This window comes from Orcinus orca, chromosome 10 (genome assembly GCF_937001465.1).
Source record: "Orcinus orca chromosome 10, mOrcOrc1.1, whole genome shotgun sequence".
Taxonomy (NCBI): domain Eukaryota; kingdom Metazoa; phylum Chordata; class Mammalia; order Artiodactyla; family Delphinidae; genus Orcinus; species Orcinus orca.
Window position 1 is genome coordinate 50814687 of NC_064568.1, and position 8772 is coordinate 50823458.

Sequence of the window (8772 nt, forward strand, 5' to 3'; positions counted from 1 at the left end):
GATCAGGCCTGGGAGAAATCTCCCGGGGCGGGAGAAGGATTTTCCTTGATATGCCTTCTTATCCCTCTTGGATTTTGAACCCATTAAAGCAAATAATTGCAGCTAAAGCAAATAATAAGCACATAATTTCAACCAAGTCTCTTTTTTAACCTCTTTTTTTTAAATGTCCATTAAGGAAGGAGATGGAAACGTTTAGCTAAGGAAAATATGGGGCTTCATGATCCCTGCACAAGTTAAGATGGATAACCACACGTTGGCTGGGTCTGTGTTTCTAGCAGTCCAGTTTGGTAACTTCTTTGTATTTTGGTTCTTTCTAACGTTCTGCCTGTCCTTAAAGAACAACGTGGCTGAAGTGTCATTTCAGAGGGCTGGTGTCTATGATGTTATGTACATGTGCACTGAGGTCACACCTTCATGGGTTCGGGTCCTAGCTGTGACATTGCCTTTCTGGAATCTCAGGCAACTCGTTCATCCTATTTAAGTCCCAGTCTCCTCTGTAAAATGGAGATAATAACATCTATTCTGTAGGATTTGGGAAAGAATTAGAGAAAATATATACAGAATACCTAGAGAAATGCCTGGCACATAATAGATGAAACAAATAGTACTACTCAGAAAGTTGAAACTTGAATTTTCTTTCCACAATTTCCTACATTACTTTAAAAATAAACCTTCTTGGGGAACTTCCCTGGTGGCACAGTGGTTAAGAATCTGCCTGCCAATGCAGGGGACATGAGTTCAATCCCTGGTCCGTGAAGATCCCACATGCCGCGGAACAACTAAGCCAGTGCGCCTAGAGCCCATGAAGCCACCGCAATGAGAAGCCCACGCACCACAACAAAGAGTAGCCCCCCGCTCGCCGCAACTAGAGAAAGCCCCGTGCGCAGCAACGAAAACCCAACGCGGCCAAAAATAAATAAATAAATTTTAAAAGTAATATTTTTAAAAAATTAAAAGTGAAAAATAAACCTTTTCGGGAGTTCCCTGGCAGTCCAATGGTTAGGACTCATCGCTTCCACTGCGACGACCGGGGTTCAATCCCTGGCTGGGGAACTAAGATCCCACAAGCCACACAGCGCAGCCGAAAAAAAAAGTAAAACAATACCTTTTCAATAGGACGGATAAACAACAAGGTCCTACTGTATAGCACAGAGAACTATACTCAATATCCTATAATAAACCATAATGGAAAAGAATAGTTTAAAAAGGAATGTATATATATATTTATACGTATATACACATATATACATATATGTATAACTGAATCCCTTTGCAGTACGGCAGAAATTAACACAACATTGTAAATCAACTATACTTCAACAAAAAATGAATAAATAAATAAATAAACCCTTTCAGATCAGATAACTGGCTAGTGCTTCCACGCGAAGCCCTGGTAATCAACCCTTTAAAAAGACATGGCAATCCTCTTATTGGTTATGATTTTCAAAACCCAGGTTTACTTAAGGTAAACAATGCCTGTGTTAATCACTGTCACTCAGAAAGCAAATCTATCCCCCAACCTATTAAATACACCATCAGAAGACACGGGGCATTTTTTTATACCCACAGGTAGATGAGTCAGGCCTCTAGGAACCCAGAGGCTGGGACCACCCCAGAGAGAAGTAACCTCTTTCCAAATAAAGTGTGGGGTTTGGAGAAAATTAGACTCTAATTCAGAAGATGGCTAATAAGAGAATGGTCTGATGCCATTTGCTCCAGGAGGTGCTCTTGTAAACCCTAGGGAAATGAGGCTCAGGTCGACAAGATGCCTCCTGGGATTTGGATGGATAACCCAGATGAATCAAGTGGATTATCAAGGCTCTAACTAGGCTGACTGCATCCTTGCCAGCTTAATCACAAAGGCACTTCTCTGGAAGGGTAGGGCTCCACCCTTGCTAGGGGCTTAGAAAAAGAAAGGTCCTGGTATCCAAGCAGTGGGCTCAGGGCTGCCGGGAAGCCAAAGCATGGTGCGGTTGCGTGGGGTGCCTGCCGGGTGGCTGAAAACTGAAGACGATTGCTTTCCAACGACAAGCTCCAGCTCACACTTGCTCGCACATACAGATTTATTACCCAAACAGTGAGAAGCGAAATTTTATGTCTTCGACAAAGGAGGAGCATTTTGAACAAGGGATTTACAATGACCAAGAGACAGCAGAAAGATACAGTCCTTTGCATCCATCCGAGCAGTAGGGCAGTCTGAGAAATGATTATCACTGCGTTCCTTGAGGGCGTTCACCAGAATTACAATGAGAAACTGGAAACTTCCACTGTGGAAAGGCCAGGACTGGCAGAAATGTGAAGAGGGCTGAAGTACTCTTCTAGACTTCGCGGCTCTTCTCTCCTTCCCAGCTAACCTGCCCCCATAACTCACCCCTAGACCCTCTCTCCTGCATCCCACTCTCCCAACATCAAAGGCTAACCCTAGGGAATGATCTAATCCAGGGACCAGCTAACTTTTCCGGTAAATACTTCAGGCTTTCCAGGCCATGGGCCTCTGTTGCACCGACCCAGCTCTGCTATTCCAGTGCAAAAGCAGCCAACAACAAAACCGTGTTCCAACAACACTTTTATTCATGGACCCAGAAATTTGGGTTTCATATCATTTTCATGTGTCATGAAATATCTTCTCATTTTGATTTTTTTCCCAACCATTTAAAAATGTATAAACCATTCTCAGCTCACATGCCACACAAAAACAGGTTGGCAGGCAGCACTGGCCCTGGGGCAGCAGTACTCCTGATCCAGTGAAGTCGCACACACTGGAAAGTAAATGACTACTAGGGTTGAAAGTATCACCTCTCCCACAGGGAACTGCACATAAGGGAGTCAACAATGACCCCGCAATCCCACTACTGGGCATATACCCTGAGAAAACCGTAATTCAGAAAGAGTCATGTACCAAAATGTTCATTACAGCTCTACTTACAATAGCCAGGGCATGGAAGCAACCTAAGTGTCCATCAACAGATGAATGGATAAAGAAGATGTGGCATATATATACAATGGAATATTACTCAGCCATAAAAAGAAACGAAATTGAGTTATTTGTAGTGAGGTGGATGCACCTAGAGTCTGTCATACAGAGTGAAGTAAGTCAGAAAGAGAAAAACGAATACCGTATGCTAACACATATATATGGAATCTAAAGAAAAATGGTCATGAAGAACCTAGGGGCAGCACAGGAATAAAGACTCATACCTGCTAGAGAATGGACTTGAGGACATGGGGAAGGGGAAGGGTAAGCTGGGACAAAGTGAGAGAGTGGCATGGACATATATACACTACCGAATGTAAAACCGACAGCTAGTGGGAAGCAGCCGCATAGCACAGGGAGAGCAGCTCAGTGCTTTGTGACCACCTAGAGGGGTGGGCTAGGGAGGGTGGGAGGGAGGGAGACACTAGAGGGAAGAGATATGGGGATACATGTATATGTATATGTATAGCTGATTCACTTTGTTATAAAGCAGAAACTAACACACCATTGTAAAGCAATTATACTCTAATAAAGATGTTTTTAAAAATTTTTTTTTAAAAAAGGGAGTCAACAGAATCCATCCTTCCAATAACTAGTTACTGAGCATCTTCTAAGTGCCAAGCGCCATGCTGCATCCTGGAGATATACTGGGTGATCCAAACAAGTCCTGGTCCCTGAATTCCTATAGCTGATGGGTTAGCAGGGAATTTCCCTCACTGTATTATGTGAAGACTTAGAGCAGGAAGAGAGGCTATCTTAGAATGCCCAGAAAACTCCCCTGGATGTCAAATCCACACCCTTGAACCCAAAGTCAACCTTTGACAAACCCAAAGACTGAACCGGCTACAACACAGCCCCGCCATTCCTCCAGCTGGATGTCTTCCGGCCCCAGAATTCCTTGAGGAAGCAGCAGCTGCTTTGTCCTGTGGAGAGTTGGATGCTTTTGTTGGGGGGGGGCGGGGGGGGTTTGGAGTGTAGTACAGAGGTGAGGGGACCAAGTCAGGAAGATCACTGAATGATATTAAAACTCAAATCACAGACTTGTGGTGGGATTAACACCTGTTCCCAGGCAAATTTACCGATGATAACTCAGAACTTTACGTTTTCTGGGCAACGAGACTCATTTACGCAAAGCTTTTGAAAATTCTGTTGTTCTGTCTCCCCAGCCTGTGAAGGGTGCAGAACGCAATCTGCACTTGCTTATTTTGTATCTAAGCAACTGTCAGATTCCATATCTACTAATAAGAAAGGGTATAATTATACCGTGATACTTTAATTAGTAGCAGATGCCTGTGTTTGGGAATAAAATGTAAGATTTTGAGAGACCCGGAAGCTCAATTATATGCAAACTTCAGGTGCCTGATGCTTAAGACTCTAAACCTTCCTCTTGGTCAGCGAGGACACAGATGCCCAGACAGTGGCCTTTACCAGATTTGGCCACAGTGAGGAAGGCCAGGGGCCTATATGCATGCAATTTTCATATTATTGAATATCACTGTGTAATAGGAACAGACTTTCTCTAGCGCTTTTCCAGTTATGGATGGTAACATCTTTATTTTTAATTCACCACTTCTTTCTACCCACAAAACCTATTCAACTAATAAACCCTAAGAGAAAGAGAGGTGAGAGCCTGGAGAATTCGGACAGACTACCATAAACTGTGACTGGATTACAGTTTGGACAGCAACACCCAGACAGTATTTTTGAGTTTATCTATTGCAGAAGGTGTATTTCGTCGGGCCAAAAAAAAAAGTCTTTAAGTTGACTAGCTTGATTTATTTTCATCCTGTCAGAATTCAAGGCAAGTTCCTACAGATAAAAAAATAAAATTTGCTTCCTCAGGTCTGAAAGCACTACATCTTGTATCCAGGCCTATAGGGAGGACAGAAGTGATCAAACATGTCCTTGGAATTGCTAATACTGCTGCTTACTCACTTCCACCTGGTAAATGCAAAGCCCCCGAGGGCTTAAAAAAAAAATCATCAAAATTCAAAAAAAAAGAAAAAAAAGAGGAAGAGAGAAAGAGAAAGGGAAACTAATATAATGAAGAAAAAAAGGGGGGTGGGGGCAGGAAGCCATTCTTCCATACCTGTATCCACCACTCACCATAAGGCACCTGGGCCATAAGCTGATCCATAAACTGATAGAGGCTGTATTTCAGTCTCTTTGTTTGGCCTCGGTCCCTGGCACAGAGCGGGCCCTCATTTAAGGTTGCCAAAACAAACTGAATGGAACTCTCTGGGCCTCAGTTTTCTCATCTGAACAAGACAGGCTGGGGACAGGACAATCTCTAACATCTATTCTGTAATTCTACAACCCTATTACCAGTAGGCTTGCAGACTTCTGCAGGGGTCAGCTGTCCAGCCAAGCCTAAATTTTGGTTAAAGACAGAGAATAACTTGAAAAAGTCCAGACCCTGACCTTAAACACTGAAATCTCTAAGAAGAATGTGTCTCCGCCCATCTGAAAACAACTTCAAGGTGTTTTCAGATGGCACGTCCACCAAACAGTCAGGAAAACATGACTGTCTCTGAACGGATTTCCAACGAAGCGCTCCAACTTTGGGGTCCACTGGCCAAATGAGAGAGTCTCTGGAACAAACCACTACAGGATAAAAGAAGCTGGACTCTATATGGTGACCTCACAATCTGGGGAATTTCAGGAAACCTTCCTTTGCACTTGTTTTCTTAGAAACCAAAGATGGACTCCAGTCCCTCAAACATGGGGGGCCACAGGGCTCCACCCTAGACTTTAGTCCCAGGGAATCTATGGAGGATGAAGAAGAGAGAACCTTAGGAGCCAAGATAACCATGTATATTCTTTTCCCCAGTCTGAATTCAGCCAAACAGCTGGACACAGGAGGAAAGCAGATCTGCGCTCTGTCCCCTACAGAGCTGGAGGGTGTTAGCAGAGCCTCTGGGCAGCGGGTGGGCCTATCCTGCAAGCCCACTGCATGGTGGGAAAGGATGCTCTCATTCCCTGCCAGCCAACTTTGACCAACCCACACTGCAGACTGGCTGCCGCTGCCTCCCTGACCTCAGGGAGCAGAACAAAGTGGATTGGGAACTTTTTCCCACTCTTAATTCCCTTCAGCTTCGCTGTACCCAGCTGCTGACATCCCTCCCGCGGGAAGACTGTGTATGTTTAACATAGCTCGAGGCAAAAAAAGAAGCAATTACTCTTGCCCAAATCTCTGATTCCACAAAACAGCCTTCCCAGACTCGCTGGTGAAGTCTCAGTTTCTTTAATATCATCCCAACAATCTCCTTTCACGACCCAACTATGCTCAGCCACCCCTACCCACGCCTTTATCATTTTGTCTTGACCCTTGGCAGTGACAGCGCGGTGCCTGTTTTCTGCCGATGCCTGTCCATCCATTGCCACCTAGCGTTCGCATGCTGTCAGATCCGCCCGACTCTCAGGCAGTTGTTGAGAGCATTTCCTTGAGCAATTCTGTTCGTTCCCCTGGAAAGAAATACTAGGAGTGGGTTTGGCTTTGTCCCCTACTCACAGGGGAATTTCTGACAGTGGGGACACACGGCATGGAGCCTGTTGGTGTCACTGCTGTCCCGGACATCTCTAGAGCAGGGCTTCTCAAATTTTCACATGCATTCCAATCACAGGAGGATCTTGTTAAAATGCAGATTCTGATGCATCAGCTCTGGAGTGGGGCCTGAGACTCCGCATTTCTAACAAGCTCCCAGGTGATGCGGACGCCCTTGGTCCAGAGACCACGCTGAATATCAAGGTGCTAGGGAGGCAGGAGGGACTCATCGGCATTAATTAGCAGCTAAGTATGTCCTCAGCTCTGTCTGTGAATTGCCCAGCGCTGCTTCCACATCCCCCCGCCAACCCTTGCCACAGTCCCCAGGACCCCCTGCTCCAAGGCGGGGTTGATATCCGACTCTACCACTTATAGTGTGGCCTCGGGAAAGACGCTGACCCTCTCTCATCCCCAGTTTTCTCCTCTATCGAATGAGGACAATGATACTCCTCAGGGATAATACTCATAAAGCAATCATTCGTCCCATGGTTGGTGCTGAATGACTCCATCTTATTCTCATTGTCAGGAAAGCTCCAAGGTCCCTATCCCGCTGCCCCTGGACGGTTATTTGTTCTCTAAGAGATGATGAGTATTCGAATAGGCAGGGGCTTCCGGAGGCCAAAAGAGCAGACCCTGATATTAAGAAAAGCGAGGAGGTGGGGAGGAAGAGTGTCAGAGGCAGACAAGGTAATAACTGCTGCTGCCTTTTGATTTCTGCTGAAGCCTCTGGAACCTGCTTTGTCACTTGTGAATGGCTCTCCAGGGAACGTGACAAGTGATGGCCCAGCTCAGGGGCTGTCATCAGGCCATGCACACGCGCCTCCTCCCCACTCTGCTACTTGGTGCCGAAGGCTTTTATTTCTGCACAACTGGCCTTGCTCCCACCCCATGGGCACGAGGCAGAGGGAGAGGCAGGCAGCCAGCACCCGGCCCTGGGGGGCTTTGTGCCATCCGGGGGACAGCAGCAGGTGGGGAGGGGGGTACACTAGGACAGAGGTGGGCGGCGGGCAATCTTGCTCTGTTCCCAGGCTGAGGCCCCAAAGGGCTGACAGTGAGGAGTTAGGAAGGGCAGGAATTATTTGTGCTTATTCCAGATCATTGTTTTGACCAGACTAACCTGCATCACAGTTCCCACATAAAGGAATAAAAATCACAAACTTTTTTAAAAAAAGGTATTCCGAATTCCAGCTTCCTCAATCTGATGGCTAGAAAGTGTTTTCTGCCTAGTACATCCCTTTGTTATTCGAAGCCATAATCAGCCATGAGAAACAGCCATAAACTGAAGTGTTAGAAGCAGAGAGGTAATACATTTGCATTGTTTTGATTCTTCCCGAGGACTTTTCCATTCTATTTTTCTATATTTGAATGGCAATCCTAGATAAAATAATCTTATTTAAAAAAAAAAAAAAAGTCTGGGACTTCCCCGGTGGTCCAGTGGTTAAGACTCCACGCTCCCAAAGCAGAGGGCCCAGGTTTGATCCCTGGTCGGGGAACTAAGATCCCACATGCCACAACTACAGAGCCCATGCACCGCAACTACTGAGCCCGTGCATTCTAGGGCCCATGCACCACAGCTAGAGAAGCCCATGCACCACAATGAAGAGCCTGCAATGAAGACCCGATGCAGCCAAAATTTAAAAAAAAAAAAATGGCTGCAAATCTTTGGCAGGCCTGGAGCATTTTATAATAAATCTCCAGAAAAGCCTTAGGAAAAAGGACTTCGGGGTTACAGAGGAGACACTGAGGCAAGCCCTTTAAAGCCCTGGTGTGAGAACTTCTCCTTGGGGTGAGCTCACAGCAGACTAGTCTTATCTGCCTTCAAGAAGATGTCAATGGTTGGTTCCCTGCTGAGGATCTCTGGAGATACCCCAAGCTTCCCCAGCATTTCCTCCCTACATGCCTTTCTGTTCTTGAACTTAAACCATGTTCCTACTGACTCGAAAACAGCTTCCTCCTTCATTACCACTGACAACCTTCTGAAGTCATTGCACGGAAGACACTGCTAACTGTCTCTCCAGAAGCAGCCTCATCCTGAGGCCTGAGGGGCAAGAGCAGCTCAAACTCCAGGCAAGAAAGGGTTAGGTCAGAAGAGCACTGCTTACCTTGAAGCCCTTCTGGCAAGAGGGGAAGAAAAGAGGTTGCAGAGGTGCACGCCCTCCCCCATGCAGGAGGCCAGCGTGGCTGGCATGCAGAGAACCAGGTGAGTGGTAGGGTAGGTGAGGTCACAGAGACTAGAAGCAAGATAATCTATCCA

The 8772-nt window shown here is 45.9% G+C and overlaps 1 non-coding gene across 1 annotated transcript; it reads left to right on the forward strand.

Annotated features, from left to right (window-relative positions):
* Positions 1 to 7938: 7938 nt before the first annotated feature.
* Positions 7939 to 8011, forward strand: TRNAW-CCA (transfer RNA tryptophan (anticodon CCA)). Its single transcript has one exon. It is a non-coding gene; the product is annotated as a tRNA-Trp (tRNA).
* The last annotated feature ends 761 nt before the right edge of the window (positions 8012 to 8772 follow it).